The sequence below is a fragment of the Martes martes genome, assembly GCF_963455335.1.
Source record: "Martes martes genome assembly, chromosome: 7".
NCBI lineage: Eukaryota > Metazoa > Chordata > Mammalia > Carnivora > Mustelidae > Martes > Martes martes.
Window position 1 is genome coordinate 4,600,085 of NC_137894.1, and position 16,602 is coordinate 4,616,686.

The window sequence follows — 16,602 nt, forward strand, 5'->3', positions numbered from 1 at the left end:
TAAAATTTCTGTCAGTCAAGGTCCAGCCAGAAAGACTGAACCCACGCTGAGTAATTCAGCTGCAGGAATTCAGTTTTGAGGCATCTGGAAGAGGATGCAGGGGAAGGTGTGGCCCATGAGAGAAGCAGAGCAGCAGGAAGTTACCCAGAGGGACAAAGGGGTGGGGTGGGGTATGACAAGAGCTGAGCAGTGGGGCCTCCCAGCGGGAAAGGGAGCACAGCAATCCTGCTGGCGAGGGCTGGGACCCTGGAGCGGGGCCTGGGACTGCAGAAGACACAGCCGGAGACTGCCGAAGTCCAGAGACAAGTCCCCTGGCTTGCCAGCAGGGGAGCCCAGGAGGCATAGTGAGCCGGAGTCTGCACCTGCAGTACCAAGCAGAGGGGACAGAACCGTGACAGATCTGAGAACAGACTGATAGGCACCGTGTCTAAACCTCTACGAATTAAGCCAGAAAAAGGAAAAAAAATGAAGATTATAAGAACAATGCATAAAATTATATGTTAATTTGAAAGGCTCAAGACAGTTAATTTTCTTAAAAACTGTTATTTGTAAACTACTTTTTAGTAGAAAATCTGAGTTCTCCAATACTTAAGAAAGAAAAACCTGAAGGAGGAGCACCAAAAAGGATGTTGGGGGTGGGGCAATTTTGTGGGTACACTTTTTTTCAAACTTTTAAAGAACAGCAATTCCCATGCTAGAGACATTTTCTTTCTGGTTTTGTTGGGTTTTTTTTAAGGTTTTACTTATTTGAGAAAGAAAGAGCACGAGTAGGGAGAGAGGCAGATGGAGAGGGAAACTCAGAGTCCCCACTGAGCGCAGAGCTTGATGCAGGGCTCTATCCCAGGACCCTGAGCCAAAGTCAGAGGCTTAACTAAGTCACCCAGGTGTCCCAACTAGAGACATTTTCATTTAAAAAAATCAGGGAAACTAGTCAATTCCTAATATAATACCAAAATGTGGCCCAGAAACTGTGTGCTCATAGACACACACACACACACACACACACTCGCTCAAGCTCAGTTACTAATCCAAGACGGTGGGCCTCACACCGTCAGCCCCAACATGCCTTCTGTGAACACCCCTTTACTATCCTGAAACAAAATTTTACAGGGAAAATGGATTTCTTACAAACAAGTTCAAAACCAGTATAAATACAAACGAGTATGTATTTCCATACATGAAAGTTCACACTTATCCAAAGGGATGTAATCAGATGCTTGTGCTGTGTGCTGTATTTGTGACACACACCAGAGAGTTGATGACATGTTTTTTCTGAACAGGTGAGGGGTGCCTGCCTGGTGCGGTTGGTAGAGCGTGTGACTGGATCTTGGGGTCATGAGTTTGAGCCCCATGTCAGGGTAGAGTTTACTTAAATGCGCTTAAAAACAGCAACAACACCACTTTGGAACATTCTGAACAAAAGAATGTGCACTTTCCTCCAGTTTTATATAGTAGCCAAGTTTCTGGGAAATTTGTGTATATTAAAACTGTCCTCATATAGGGGCACCTGGGTGGCTCGGTGGGTTAAAGCCTCTGCCTTCAGCTCGGGTCATGATCCAGGGTCCTGGGATCGAGCCCCGCTTCGGGCTCTCTGCTCAGCGGGGAGTCTGCTTCCTCCTCTCTCTCTCTGCCTGCCTCTCTGCCTACTTGTGCTGTCTCTCTGTCAAATAAGTAAATAAAATCTTAAAAAAAAAAACTGTCCTCATATAGATATAAAAAGGTAGATTCTAGGCCCATGTAACTGTAAAAAGTTTTCCTCGATCAGCGGTTCTCAAACTCCCACACGCGTCAGGACACCCAGAGGACTGGTGAGAACAGACAGCGGAGCAGCAGCTGGAAAGGGAAGGTGGATGGAAGCGGGGGAGCCAGGACCAGCTGGGACGGGTCAGTTCTCACTGTCTGCAGTCCTGGTGCGCGGGTCTCCTGCAGGAGCCGCTAGCAGCCTTCGCCACGGGGCCGAACACACCTGTGGCCGAGGAGCGGCAGCAGCTGAAGAGCTCGCGGGAAGACAGACCCGCTGCACGCAGACAGGCGCCAGAGCGAGCTACAAAAGCACCGGGGCCCAAGCGCCAAAAAAAAAAAAAAAAAAAATGGCTGTCCCTTCACTTCCTCCAGATCTCACCCCGGAACGACTCTTGTGGCTCACTCTACCTGGAAACGCACAGGCGAATGACTTCTGGGGGAATGTGGCCAAGGCACCGCATTGGAAAGCCACCTCACCTTTGAGGTGCAGCTCGAGAGTCTGCGTCTGGAGGAGGCGCCCAGGTGCTGCTGGGGCTGGGAGCACGTGACCCGGCCCGCGCGGCCCCGCCTCCGCGCAGGCGCAGTAGCGCTGGTTGTGCTGCGCGGGCTCCACAATCGCGTTCCGGCCGTGTGGCCCGTGTCACCACACGCCCGCCGAGCTTCCAGTGTGGGCGACAGCTACAAATCCTCACCTCCAGTTTCCAGAAGGCTCCTTTGGGAACCTGCACAGTGCCCGGGGAGGAACACCCGGGGTTCCCTCAGCTCCTCCAGGAAGAAGCCCCAAAGAACCCAGAGAGGGACCCGAAGACCGTCCGCGACTCGCACGTCGCGGTGAGCACAGGGTCCCCGTCCGCGACGCACATCGCCATGAGCACGGGGTCCGCTCCAGTCCAGCTCTGGGCAAAGACGGTGGAGACTCCGCACGGAAGGGGGAGAGCGTTCAGGAACTGTTCCGGCCTCACGGAGATTCACAATACAAGAGCGAGACTTGGAGAGATTAAAAAGGAGGAAGCAAGAAATACAGCGAAGAGCCAAGGAGCGGAGGTGAGTAACGCGGCTGCGGGCAGCCGTCGCGCGTGTGAGCGCGCAGAAGCGTGTGTTCCGGAGCACCGTGTGCCGTGGTCCAGAAGGAGGTGACAGGCCGCAGGAGGAGGCGGGTCCCCGGGAGTAAGGGGTGTTCTCAAAGGCCGCGGGGGCGGAGGGGTGCTCAGCCCCAGCCCATTCTCCGGCGCTGCCTCCCACTCCCTCCTCCTCTGGACCAGTGGGTCCGCCAGCGCCCTCGGGGGCAGACGTGTGACCCAGGGGCCCAGATCCGTTCTGCACTTCTCTCCTGAGCGTCCGACAGGGAGAGCAGAGTCCGTGCCGAGGTCAGCCCCACGGGTGTGAGGTTGGGCTTCTGCGGAGCGGGGGCAAGGGTCCGGAAGGAGCCCAGGCACGGAGCGCAGGTGCGGAGGAAACCCGCAGCCCCGAGACCCGTGGACAGCGACGTGCTGTGAAGTTTGCGGGAATGAAGGAAACGCGAACGGTCCCGCCATGTGATGGCTGTGACTGGTTGTTGTCAGCCGGTGCAGGCACTGGGGTGAGGGAGGGAAGCGGGTGTGGCACGGCCCTGGCAGAAGGAGGGGCGGCTGGAGGTTCTGGTTCTCTGGGCCAGCTCTTCTCCAGCATCGTCCTGGTGGCTGCCAGGCTATGAGGTCAGAGGGGTACAACGCGGCCCCACGGTGGGGGAGCTGAGGGAACCACTGGTTGGGGGAAGGGGGTCGTGTGATCTGGGAGGACAGAGGGCTGAGCCCCCCGGGGTGATCAGGAGAGGGGCTATTTGAGCTGTGTCCTTCCCTCGGGGGGAAGGGGAGGGTGGGGTGCTCCAGGCAGAGGGAAGCACCTGGGAAAAGACAGAAGTGCGAAAGGGCAAGGCCCCAGTCTGGGGAGAAAGCAAGTTGGAAATAAGACTGAGAAAGGGGGCTGTGGCCAGGTCCTGACCAATGTGCGATGTCAGAATGAGGGGCTGCGGGCCTCCTCCAGGCAGGAAGAGTGCGCCGGCCTGACCAGTGCCCACATTGGTGGCCGTCTCTCTATCTGTGCTCGTTTGTGGTTGGCACTACGTTTCCTCTGGGAAGCAAGACAGGTCAGCGAGATGGTTCAGAGTCTCTCTGCCCAGCGCCGCCCCTTGGACTTGGGCAGAACAGGTGCGGGGAGGTAAGCCAGAGGCAAAGATGCTGCTTCCCCGAGGGCCCAAAAACAGACCAGTTGGCTGCAACAGGAAGTGGAATAGTGGTGGCCGGGGGCTGGGGCAGGGGCATTAGGAGTTCCTGTGGGATGGATACACTTCCAGTTTGGGACAATGAAAAAATTTTGGTATTGGAGGGTGGCGATAACTGAACAGAAACGCAGATGTACTTTATGCCCCCAAATTGTGCACTTAAACATGGGGAGAGGGCACATTTTATGCCCAGCCCCATCCAGCCCTCCTCTAGCTGTGCCCTTCCCCCGGGTTGAGAAGACCACGGGCCATGGCTGTGTGCCCACAGAGCCTGCATCCCTCCACCAGGCCATCTTCTAGGGACCCAGACCCAGAAGGTCCTGTCTGAATGGCCAGAGTCTGCTTTCAGAGCCTGCACGCCCTCTTCCATTCTGTCCTCTCAAGGGCAGGCTGTGCAGATGGCATATGCATGCTGGGCTTGAGAGGAGGCTGGAGTGGCCATGGCAGGGAGTGTGGCCAGAGGCTGCGGGCACACACCGGGGTCTTACCTGGCTCAGAGCAGGTGGGGCAGGGCTGCAGCTCCTCCCGCACCGCCCCCTGCCATCCTGCCGCCTGCAGGAGTGCCCAGTGCATTCTGAACCTGGCTCCATCACTTCATACTCTCCAGGAGCACTAGAATCAAAAGCCAGACTAAGGGCGCCTGGCATGCTGCTCTTGGTCTTGGGGCTGTGAGTTCCAGCCCCATGCTGGGTGTAGAGATTACTTAAAAAAAAAAAAAAAAAAAAAAAAAAAAAAAAAAAAAAAAAGACTGTATCCAGTTTAGGGGGAGGATGTGGAAAAATCTGAACCCTTGTACACTGTTGGTGGGAATGTTAAATGGTGCTGCCTGTTTGGAAAATGAGGTTGGCTCTTCCTCAGAAGGTTAAACCTCGAGTTACTCGATGGCCCAGCAATTCCACTCCTCGGCCGTTTATCCACCAGAACTGAAAATGTGTCCACACAAAACTTGTCAAAACGTGTGCATGAATGATTCACAGTAAGCACGGCTGGGCTCCGGCTGATGAGGGGGATACAGTGCGGCATGTCTGTATACCTCGATGTCACTGGGCCAGAAGGAGGACGGCAGCACGGACACCTGGCGCAACGCAGAGGGGCCTGCAGACAGGGCACTGGGGGGAGGGCCCAGTCACGAAAGGCCACTTGCTGTAGGACTCCATTTCCGGGGAACGTTCAGAACAGGCCAGTCCTGAGAGACGGAAAGGAGAGGAGTGGTGGCCAGAGGCTGTGGGCCGTGGGGACTGGGAGTGCCTGCTGATGAGTTTGGGACTTCCTGGGGTGAAGAACATAGTCTAAAATTAGATAGTGGTGACAGTTGCACAATCTTCTGAATATCCTAAAAACAACGATTTTAAGCTTAAAAAAAAAAAAACAACCCACACAAATCTGGCGTTCCACATCATACTGAAGGGTGCTGTGAAGGGGAGAGGCTAAGAATCTCAGGTGGCTAGCCTGACTTAGAGCCCTGACTATTTAGATAAGGGCTATCGTGTGCCCCGGCGGGGGGCTCACGGGCTGTGAATGATGGCGAGCTGTTTGGGGACGCAGACCTCGGAACCAGGAGTGACGGGTCCTCCCCCTCCCTGTTTTGCAGATGAGAACAGGGGGTGCAGAGAGGGGACGAGACCAGACAGGGAGGTGGCTCCTCGGCCCATGGGCAAAAGGTCCCATCTGTCCAGGGCAGTGGTGGGCAACAGGCTCCTGCTGCTCCCCACAGGGTTTGCTCCCATGAACCTTCAGTCCAGGAGCATCTCATGGACCTGAGAGAGATGCTGTCCTTGCCTCCGGGCTCTGGAAGGGACTCTCAGGAGTCATTCTGAGCACACACAATCATTCCCTTGGGTACAGACTTCACAGGCCAAGTCCCACAGCCTCTGTGGCTCCCCAGTGGACAGCTGGGGGCCAATTCTGGACGATCTGGAAACCCCCCACATCCATGGGGCAGTCAGACAGATCAGTACCCAAGGCCCAGCTCTGCGCAGTGGCCCACACTGCAGTGGCTGTGATAGTTACTGACCCCCTGCAGCAGCAAAGGGCTCAGGCCAGGGCCTGCCTCCCTGAATATGCAGCAGGCGGAGCTGGCCTTGGCCCCCTCCACCCCCCCACTCCCCTTACCCCCCACCCCCGCCTTCCTGACCCGAGGACTCCCAGAGCTGGGAGGACACCCGGAGGCTGGAGTCCTGGAGGGAAGTAAAGGGAGAGGGTGGGTTCTCTGCAGTTGGAGCAGAGATAGAGCTATCAAAGCCAGTGAGGGGGCCCCCATGCTGGGCTGGGTGGGGGAGGAGAGGCCTAGGTCACCTGCAAGGTGCCCCACGTGGCCGGTTCAACCCTGGGGGGACCTCAGCCTCACAAAGCTTCTGCCCTGGGGCTGCGTCTATGACAACTTTGTGAAGACAGCTCACCCTTTGATCATTCCACTCTCCCGATCCACTTGGAATCCGTTTGTTTAATGGGTGAACATACTTTCATTGGCTTCCGCTGGCAGGATTAGCTTCTGACACCACCTCCTGTTTCTAGCTATCTGTAAATGAGGATATGGGCCAGTATTTTTGCTATGAGCTTCAGTTAAAATTCAATTAAAATTCTGCAACACATAATTAGATCTATTGTGTGTCATCTATTGCAGCTGTTATAATAGAAGTGAATTTGGGGGATGCCTGGGGGGCTCAGTCAGTTAAGCATCTACCTTCATCTCACAGGTCATGATCCTGGTGTGCCAGGATCGACCCCTGCATCAAGCTTCCCATCAGGCTTCTCCCTCTGCCTGCCACTCCCCCTGCTTGTGCACTAGCTGACTCGCTTGCTCTGACAAATAAATAAATCTTTTTTTAAAAAAAGTGAATTTTATGCATTCCCACTTAGAACTTTCACTATTATTTTCACCTTGAGGAATTCCCAAGGAGACAGCTTCCAGAAGCCACCTTGCTTGCCTGGTTCAAAAACTTTGAAGCCGTGATTGTGAGTCTGAGTTGAGCTAAAAGTGAAAGGCCCCAGAGCTTTGCTTGTGCCGAGTATGGTGGTGGACAAAAAAGTAAATCAAAACACTCTTGAGCAAGGTAACCAGTGACTAGTTTCAAATCAAACTCCGGACCTTGTAAGGAGTACATACTGCATTTGGTTCCCCGGGAAGCCTCTCCATATGACAGTCAGCTCGTGCTAACTCCCTGCTCTCATCTTCCCTTGAGAACTAACTGCAGACAGCACCTTAGGGTTGTGGTCTCGCAGGCCCTACTGCTTCAGGGATCGTAAAATCCGGAAAAAGATCTACAGTCTCCAGCTCAGTCTTCCTGTTACTTTGCTAAGGGGAAAATACACGTGAGATGAAAGTGGATGGCTATCCTATTTGAATCTTCTCGTTCCGTTGCAGAGAAGGATGGTGGCAAAAGTTTCCAAAAGGGAATCCGGTTATTTCCAAAGTCTTTTTATAATGCATAGCCACACTGGTTTTAGTGTGATGAATTTCCACTCAAGTAGAGTCTTTCTCATTCAGAAGAGTGAAATGATTAAAAATAATACATATCAGATTTATTTCCTGGCCTTACAAAATAATCCGGAACTCAAATTTCTGGGATAGTGTTTGGAAGACCATCCCCCAAAATAGACTCTTTGAAGTCTCCTCAGTGACAGTAAATTGGCATCTTTGAAGAGAATCTATTTTCAGAGAGCAGATACTGGGCAGAGCCAAGTCTCATGGATAAGAGAGGTGATCGATTGGGCTAGAGAACAAACAAGCTCGTTCTGTCAGTGTTTATTAAGCCTTGCTTATGTGCAGGACACTACTCTGTGCCGGAAATATACTGATAGGGGGCCTTTTAAGGTGGTTTGAAGACCATTCTTACAGGAAAACTCAATGTCTTCAATAATAGTAACAACATATAAAGCCCACAGCCCATCAGAATGACTGCTTTTGACAGATAACACTTATTTGAAAAAGTTCTTTGATGTTCATTAAAAAAACTCATTACTTAATGCTATCTTATAAATCTAATTATATGAAACTGTCATGTGTCAACAGTGCTTTGTTTTTGTTTTTGTTTTTGTCTTAAGATTTATTTATTTATTTGACAGAGATCACAAGCAGGCAGAGAGGCAGGCAGAGAGAGAGAGGGAACCAGGCTCCCCGCCGAGCAGAGAGGCCAATACAGGGCTTGATCCCAGGACCCCGGGATCATGACCGGAGCTGAAGGCAGAGGCCCTAACCCACTGAGCCACCCGGGTGCTCCAACAGTGCTTTGTTTTATAATTGGTGGGTTTCTGGAAAGTTTTGGGGAAATATTTTCAAGTCATATGCACAAAGGAAACTTTTTTTTTTAAAGCCCATTGTGGGGCTTGAACTCACAAGCATGAAGTTGAGATATGAGCTGACATCAAGAGTTGGATGCTTAACCAACCTAGGAGCCAACTTAGCCACCTACGAGCCCCAAAGGAAACTATTTTAAGAGGGAAAAACTATATTCCACTTAATTACAAGCACCATTTGCTGTGTGTGTCAGAGTCTCCCCAGAAATTGTGCTCTGCTCTCGCAGAGATACCCCGTTATCTCCAGGAACCTGTGAACCTGCACATGGCCTCCCCTGTAGGAACGAGGGGGCTTGTGAGAGGCCGGTGACAGGCAGATCCGCCATCTGGGAGTCGTCTTGATCGATGTGTGGTTTGTAGTTACTGCTCAGGACATAGTTACCGAGAGAAAAGTCTTTCCCACTACTTCACCCTGTTTGTGATCTCCTAGACCCGGTGTTCTATTTGAGGACACGGTGGGAGCTCTCAGGCTCTCCAGCGGCTCTGCTGGCAATCTGGAGTAATTCCATTCTGCAAAAAGTCTGTTGAGGTTGAATCATAAAATTGCTGGGTTTGGAGATCAAAATGGTGATCTCCTACAGTTCAACCTCGAACCCTGAGAGGAAGAGTAGCTTGTGGTTTAGAAAGCGAACCTCCAGCACTGACCTTCTCTCCTTTTCCCTCCTCCAGATGATATGATTGAGTGCTTTTCTCTCCAGTAACTCCATGTACATCTTAAGAAAAGGAACGTGGAAGAATGTAGGCCATTCCCGGGCCCCAGTCCTCCCATAGGGAAGGCCATGGAAGTCCTTTAACACTGTATGTCGTCATAAATCCCTGTCTAGCTGCCCAATGCTGAGAGAAACAGCCCGGCAGCGGCTGGCCCTGGGGCTGAGCCAGCTGACCCTGGTGCCAGCAGCCCAGGGCAGCAGAAGGTTCTGTCCCTGGGAGAGGGTCTTGGAGATAGGACTCTCCCCCTCAGTGTACTGAGCTGTGGAAATGAAGGCACAGGATCATCATGGAGACATACCGTGATGGTGACGCAAATTCAGAACCAGTCTCTGAATCCTCTCCACACAGAAAGCCCTGAGTAGTATTTTGTAAGCCAAGTGAGTTTCAGAGAGAGAAACAAAAATACCATCTGTTGGACTGGGGTCTAAACTCTTTCCCTCTATCTCATGTGGGTGCCATGGTACAGAATTAAGGACTGTACAAACCATTTTTGGAACAGATTCTGTGGTGTTCTGAGACGTGGTACTTTAAAGACATTCCTGCGATATCTGGAGTCTCCGTCACGTGGGTTCTGCGATGTGCACTAAAATGGGAGCCATTGTTGAATTGCCTGCCACACTCCCCACATTCCTAGGGTTTCTCTCTAGTGTGGATTCTCTGGTGGGTTGATGAGACTGGAGCTCTGGCTGAAGCTTTTCCCACACTCCCCACATTCCCAGGGTTTCTCTCTAGCGTGAATTCGCTGGTGGGTAATGAGGTTTGAGCGGTCACTGAAACTTCTCCTGCACTTGAGACATGCATGGGGTTTCTGTCCTGTGTGGACCCGCTGATGGCTGGTGAGCGTGGAACTCTTGCTGAACCTCTTCCCAGACCCGGGGCACTGGTAGGGCTTTTCACCCGTGTGTGTTTGCCCGTGCGTGCTGAAGTGGGAGCTGTCAGTGAAACTTTCCCCACGCTCGCTGCGCTTAGGGGGTTTCTCCCCTGTGTGGACTCTCCGGTGCATGGTAAGCTGGAGCTCTGGTTGAAGCTTTTCCAGAACTTCCCACATGTATAGGGCCTCTCGCCAGTGTGGACTCTCTGGTGTGCTGTAAGGTTCATACAATCACTGAAGCCCTTCCTACGGTCTGAGCATTTGTAGGGCTTCTCCCCGGTATGGATTCTCTGCTGGCAAACCAGATGTGAGCTTCGGCCAAAGCTTCTCCCACAGTGGCCACTTAGAAGGTGTCTTTTCCCCAGTGTGAGCTACTCTGTGGACAGTGAAGCATGAACCCTGGCTGATGTGTTTTCCACATGCACAGCAGAGATGGGACTTTCCTCCCACATAGGTTCCCTGAGGACCTATGAATTTACCTACATCTCCTTCTGGAGGGGAGAGTGCCTCTTGTCCATCTTCTAAAGTTACTTCCCACGGCCTCTCTGCCCCATGTTCACCTTCCCAGTCTGTCCTCCAGTCAAGGGCCTGGGAAGCATCCACTTTGGGTCTCTCTAAGAGCATCCCCCATAGCTCTGCTTCCTTGGAAAAGTCCTGGCTTGACTTCTCCTCGTCCTCTGTCCTTGTTTCAAGATCTGAAAGAATGAGGTGAAACCAAAATGTGACCTGCTTTCTGAGCTCAGAAGAATGCAAACAATGTGAAAGAGGCCCCTCCTGGACACTGAGAAACAATTTCTCGATGGTAACAGATAGAACGCAGTCCGCTTTCCCTTAACCAGGAACAAAGAAGCTGGACTATGGCTGAACCATGGTTAAGACAGCAGAACTGCAGGTCTCCCTCCCTCCCCCAGCCTCTAAGCAAGAGATTCGCGCGGAGAAAGGCTAAAGAAAGGGAGCTGGGCAGGATCCGGACACATTACTTCCTCTCCCCAGTCCTCAGAGGTTCTGCCCCTAAGCTTGGCTCGTAGGTTGACAGTCAATACTAAAAAGCTGCCTTTTTCTTCTTGATACTGCCTTCTGGGTAGTGGCACAAGCCTGAGAATACTCCTGGCCTCTCTCTGTCCCCTTGCTCCTCAAACAGGAGGAAGGACTTCTTTGATTAACAAGGAGCTGGGCACTCATGGCTCAGATAGACCAACAGTGACAGCTCTGTGCCTGCCAGGCTGTGGTCGTCTGGGGCTGCCTGTGGCTCAGTGCAAGGTTCGTGTGAGGAACCCCACTGTGGCCACACATCAAGCCACATTGCCCAACAGCTCTACCAGTTAGAAAGCTGCCATTTTGATCTCAACATCTGACTCCCATGGTTCTTGGTTGGTCTGGAATTTGAGTGAGGGAAGAACAGTACTATTTATTGGATCCCCTAAAATTCCAACAGAATTACTGAGCCCCACCAAGGAGGGAAGCTCCTCTTAACCATGAGAAGTTCACCCCTTCAATCATCTAAGGTTGACTATTGTTTAATTTGGGGTTGCCAAGGCTCACTTTTCCTATTAACCTCATTAAGGGACAGTTGTGGTTTTTTTTTAAAGATTTTATTTATTTATTTGACAGAGAGAGACACAGTGAGAGAGGGAACACAAGCAGGGGGAGTGGGAGAGGGAGAATCAGGCTTCCTGTTGAGCAGGGAGCCCAACTCGGAGCTCAGCCCCAGGATCCTGGGATCATGACCTGAGCAGAAGGCAGATGCTTAACAACTGAGCCACCCAGGCGCCCCAAGCGACAGTTAATTTATAGTTAAAAGTCAGGTAGAAATTTAAGTGGGAAGGGTGCCAGGCTGGCTTGGTCGGTAGAGTATGTGACTCTTGATTAAGAAGTCATGAGTTTGACTTGCAGGTAGAGTTTACTTGAGAAAAATAAATAAAGGGGGCATTTAAAAAAAAAGAAATTTAAGAGGGAAATCATGAACACTAGTAATCTGTTGATATTTATGAGCCAAGGTAACGAGGGGAGCAGGCTTTCCTGTTGCCACCTGCTTTTCTTTTCTTCTCTCATCGCCTGTGCTTTCAGCACCTCAGAGTAATAAACCGGGAAGGCCAAGGGAGTGGGTGCTCTACCAGCCCAGTGCTGCCTTGTCTGTGTTCAGAATTCCGGGTCTGACTTCGCGGTTGGTGCCATACTAGCTTTCAGTCATTTCCCACCTGCACAAGAAGTTTCCTAGAAGTCCTGGAGATTGTCATTCCAAAGCTCTTCACTTCTTTCCAGCTTCGAGACCCCATCTGGCCGGGGAACTGGAAGTCCTTTCAAGGAAAAGCAAGAAGGGACATGGAGTTCCTATGTAGTCTGCTTTCTGTTCTACTTGGAAGTAGGAGCTGAGACAAACATGGAAGCACCTCCCAGAAAGTCTAGTTTTCAGAAGAACATGTGTAATGACTCAGGAAATGTGCCCCCTTAAATGGGGAGCATAGGGCAAGGTGTTCATCTATGTTAACCATAATTGCAATGCTCACAATAAGGAAAACAAGCATTTCCTGAGTGCTAACCACATGCCAGGATCCTCAAAACCTCCCATTGAGGTAGATGCTGTCACGATGTCCATCTAATAGATGACGGTTCCTTCTCCTCTGAGTGTACCTCCTGCCCCTGTTCAAGGACTAGAAGTGGTCAGAATTCTTTAGGTACTAAAACTTAACCATCTCAAGATGCAAAAAAGCAAAGGAGGAAATCAGCCTTATGCAAATCACTGCAAGGCAGTGAGGAGCATGGATTCGTGGAAGCCATTCTCTTGCTTAATGGCAGGGACAAAGACTCAGAACAACTGATGCTACACATTCCCTGAAGAGTCAGTGTGAGCTTGGAAGGGAATCTGTGGCCGGGGAATAAGCAAACGTCACTTGACACAAAGAGCAAAGACCTACACATCACCCATCTGGCTGGCAAACCAAGCAGGCTCTGCTCTCCCACTCCCCTATTGTAACTACTCAAAACAAGGTTCCTGGTTCTCACCTGGAGCCTCCATCTTCCAGGTTCTTTCTACAAGTCTTCCACCAGAGCCATGGCCTCCTCCCTACTTTCTGGATGCTACTGTCTAACCCAGAGCTGGATCTCCTGAGGAAGGACAGTCAGGAACTCTTCCCACACGAGCAGCTCCAAGATCTGCTCTTTTGTACACTTCTGGTCTCAGCCACTGATGACAGAGCTTCCAGAGTTGGATGAGGGCCTCGCAGGGTCCGGATGTTTCTTGATAGCAGAAATGTCAAAAGCACTGGCAGGAGGTCTCTGGTCCAGGATTACTCCCTTGAAGGGAAATTTCCAGTGGGAATCCTCTTCCAGCTTCACTATTTGACGCTCTTCTTGCACGTGAGGAGTCTGAATTTGTTGGTCCACAGCTACAGCCATTGTTCAGCTCAGAGAAGAACCTTGCAACTGGGCTCTGAAGCTCAGACCTCTTCTTTAGCACACTGGGAAGCTACCTTGGGATAGGAGTCATTAAGTAGAACTTGAAATTCTAGAGCCAGAAATACATTACAGAGTGAACACTAGTGACATTCACAAGTGTTAGCCCAGCAGGACTGAGGTGAAGAAAAGAGCCCTCCTGTTCTCCCCTTCCCAAGTCCTGGTGTCCATGGAGTCTGGCCCTCTGTCACTGGGGAGGAAGCTTCAGAAGTTTAAGAGGAGGGTCAAGGGCTGGTGATCTGGTTGGAACGTAGGGGAGCTTGAAGCTGTGTTTGTATAGCAATTTGCCAGACACTGCGAAAAATGTCAGTTATCTGTACTGGCCAATGAGGGTAGGCTGGAGGAGATAATGGGGACTATGAACCGCCCACCTTCCCAAAGTCTTCAAAAGTGAATGTGCAGGACAAGAGACAACGCACAAAGCAGCAGCACCTTGGAGAGCAGCACCCGGGTGGAGGGGGCTCTAGGCTTCAGTGATCCACAGGGTCCAACCTCTTAACCGCCCACATCTCTGGCTGGGCTCTCGGCGTTGGGCACCCGAGTAACTCTCTCCCAGACAGGGAGATTTACCCTGGCTAAGGTTACAAGCTTTAAGAGCATGGACAATAAAAACACAGACTCATAGGATGTTAGAGCTGGCAGGAAAGTTAAGAGATACTTCAGCTGCGCAATCATGGCTCAGGGACTTGCCCAAGGTCACATAGTTGGTGAAGGGCAGGAAATAAGCAGGGGCTCCACCCCTTGACCATGGACTCGGGGGATTGGCCCTCAGAGCATGACTTACACTAGAAAACTACTCTGCTCTGTGGGCGACCTTCTCTGGAAGCTTTATTGGGTAAATGCGGGCCCTGGGAACCGGGTCGTCCCCGCTGGGTAGGGTGGGCGGCGCAAAGGAGGGCCGCGCCAGGACGGCGCGGGGGGGCGGCAGGGGGGCATCCTACCCTGGGGCCACTCGCGGCGCCTGGGCCGGAGGCGGCGGGATTCCGGATTGCCGTCCGGCCACGCCCCCCAACCTTCGGCGAGCTAGGCCAGCACCTAGCTGAGAGTTGGGGGGCCCACCGAGGCCCTGCGAGTCCGGGTAGCTGGGCCCCTGACACCTTCTCCGCGGCCAAGCCACGTCACCATACGAACACTGAGCCCAGGCCCGTAGTCCGGGCATCGGGACAGTCACTAAACACCGGGAACTGAAACGAGAGGCCCGGGAGGACTCGTTTTTTGCCGGACTCCATTTCCCATAGGCCTCTTTCTGGGCCCTCAGATTGACAGCAGCGTTAGCCAATAACTTTTGGGGATAGCCCAGGCGTCTCCGTGTTTCGGCGAATCGTTAATGATGGGTGGGACCTCACTGCACGCTGGATTTGAGAGTTCAGAGCCTCAGCAAGAAGGGGCCCAGCTGGGAGCGTGTGTTTGCTCCCCTTTCCCTCATTCCCGGTGGCGCTGAGAGGGATAAGGACCCTTGCGGGCCGGAGGTCTGCGAGCATGAAGCTGAGACTCCAATTCAGATTTTTTGCCACGTAAGAGAGTACTTTTCCTGCATGGTTGTCCACTATGGTAATGCTTTACACACACACACACACACACACACACACACACACATCTCCCTCAGTTCCTGCCTGCACAGTCTTAGGAGATTCAAGATAAATACTGTTGACAAGATGAATACTGTCAACGCTTATTCATTCAAGATCAGTCGCGGAACATCAACGTTAGCTCAAGCGAGACCCTCCCTCCTCCTCTAGGGAATGCAGCCCAGTAGAGGATACATTTTTATTTTATTTATTTTTAGTAATCTCTACGCCCAGCGTGGAGCTGGAACTCAACGACCACGAGATCAAGAGTCGCATGTTCCACCGACTGAGCCGGCCAGGCGCCCCTGCCCTGAATAGCCCACATATCTTCAATGCAGGGCTGTAAGGGATAAAAGGTGCCTTCAAAGTGAATGGCTGGAAAGACATCCTGGAGAGCAACTGGGCAACTGTTTAAAAAAAAAAATAAAAGTGAAAATTACTGATCCAACTCCACAACTATTACCTTAACTTAGGGAGCTCCTGAGCAAATGGAACTTTCACTGGAAGCAAAATCAAGCATGGAGAAGATAGCCCCAAACACAGGTCCTATCCCCTTCACCATCAACACCACACCCAGTATTCAAGGGAGAAGACCCTGCTCAAGCTGTGAGCCACACTCCTCAGAGAATGGGACTAAAGGACCCCCCAAAGTCTACTTAGATGAGATACTTTCCCAGCTGTGGCCTCCTGGTCCCTCGGAGGACCGTTGTCCCAAGCAACCGAGACAGGTCCATTTTTTTTGGTGAAAGCGGGTTAGAGTTACATGAAGAATAGGATTTCAATGTTCATTGTCACACGCAGTGATTAGCCTCTTCTCGGCAGCCTTCTGGAATGGGACATATTGCCGTCAGTTTTGCAGATGTGGAAAATGAGGCCTCTGGAAGGGATTTGCCCTCCTCAGCCTGCTAATCAGTGGCACAAGTGTGTCTAGAACCGGGTCGGCCCGGTCTCTCTGGCTCCCACCACTCCATCTACTACAGCACAGATGTCAGGGCACGAGCTGGAGGGACACACACGGGAGCTAATAGCTCTGAGGGGCAGCAATGTTTGGAACAGCTGGAAGAGGTATGTCCAGGTCAGTAGGTCAGTGTCAGCAAGTTTGGTTTCTAGATTATTGGGATGTATGTAGAAAAACATTGCACAAGAGGTGTCTATAAGCAGGGCCTGAGGAGCCGAGGATTTCCAGATGAAGGAGATAAGGAATTCTTATCTAGGAATCTAGGAATTCAGGGGATTACAGCCACATATGATGAGTGGAGACTGATGTTCCCTAGGCCCACTGGATCATCCATTTGACTCCAAGTTAACCAGTGATACCAGCTCATCTGCACAAGGGGATGTTTCCAGGGAAATCTGGAAGAAGGCATTACCATGGGAATCTTGGACACTGAGCAGGTGGCCCTGGGGGGCGCAGAAGATAAGCAGGATTTGAAGCACAGCATCTGTTTCCTGAGGGGGTTCGTGGCTGGTGTCTCCCTGCCCCTCACGTGACACCCTCCTTTCGTTCCCTGCTGCTCAAGCACTAGCTGATCACTCAAGACACTGAAGCTGGCTTGCGATGGGAGATCCCCTCCTATGAATTGATAACGGGGGTTCTAGATTCTACTGGTCTCTTGGAAATTTAGTGAACAAGAGCCTCCCACCCAGGATTCGGTCATCTCTGGGTGTACTGAGGAAATCCAGGCTCTGCACCAGAAAGG